Consider the following 1,203-nt stretch of genomic DNA (forward strand, 5'->3'; position numbering starts at 1 on the left):
AGCACGTGACTGTTTTAGAACGTGATCGTGGCGTTCAAACTGGAAAGTTCCTGAAAAGTCACTCCTTTTTCCATGTATGCGCTCTCGCTACGGTTTGTTGTCTAACGGACAGGTTTGTTTTTGCCGATTGTCGAACGACTGCCATGTCTAGCAGACAGGTGTCCAGTACTGAGGAAGGGTAAGACCCTGAAACCAGTTCTGGTCTACTGGTCACCGCTGGATGTGGAGGGAGGGCAGTTTCGCTTCCTTGCTCGTAATATATCGGACACGGGTTTTGTGTCGTTAACCAGCTGAAGGAGGTATCCACCTGGGGTTAAAAAATAGTAGTAACATTGTTCCGTGCACAACAGCCATGTTGAAGTGGCAACAAACATTACTTTTCAGTAGAGTTAATACTTGCATCTCTTGTAGAGATTTTAGAACTAGCTACTTTGCTTGTTATAATACATATAACTCTTATCCAAGTAAAACCAGTTACCCGTTCTTTTTTTTCTTAGCTGGAATTTAGTCTGTTATATTTGATTAGTCTAGTACTCGTGGTCCAAATTACAGTCACAGTTACAGCTGCTTCTAATATAAGCACATGGCTGGTAATTTTGAACAGAGTGCTATCAGCGATTTTATCGATCCCTGTACCTAATTGGTTTTTTATTTCGTCGACTCCGAAAAGCTGATAGGTAAAGTTAAACTCGGCGAAATTTGAACTCAAAACGTAAAGAACCCGAACAAATTTCGCCAGGAAGCATTTGCCCGCACTCTAATGATTCTGCAAATCTACCGCTCTATTGGTAATATCGGTTACATATTTTGGCACAAGGCCAGCAATTTCGTGGGAGGGCACAAGTCGATTACATCACAAACTAGTGCTGAACGAGTACTTATTTTATCGACCACGAAAAGATGAAAGGCAAAGTCGACCTCGATGGAATTTGAACTCAGAACGTTAAGACGAACGAAATGCCGCTATTTTGGCCCGGCGTGCTAACGATTCTACCAGCTCTCCATCTTTGATATTGGTGCTCAACTGGTACTTATGTTTTATTCAGCCGAAAGGATGAAAGGCAAAGTCGACCTCGGCGGAATTGGATCTCAGAAGGTAAGGACGGATGAATTGCCGCTACGCATTTTGCTCGACTTGTAAACGATTCTGCCAGCTCGTCGCATTAAAAATAATAATAATAATAATAATAATAATAATAATAA

Source organism: Octopus bimaculoides, chromosome 6 (genome assembly GCF_001194135.2).
Source record: "Octopus bimaculoides isolate UCB-OBI-ISO-001 chromosome 6, ASM119413v2, whole genome shotgun sequence".
In the NCBI taxonomy this organism is placed as follows: Eukaryota; Metazoa; Mollusca; class Cephalopoda; order Octopoda; family Octopodidae; genus Octopus; species Octopus bimaculoides.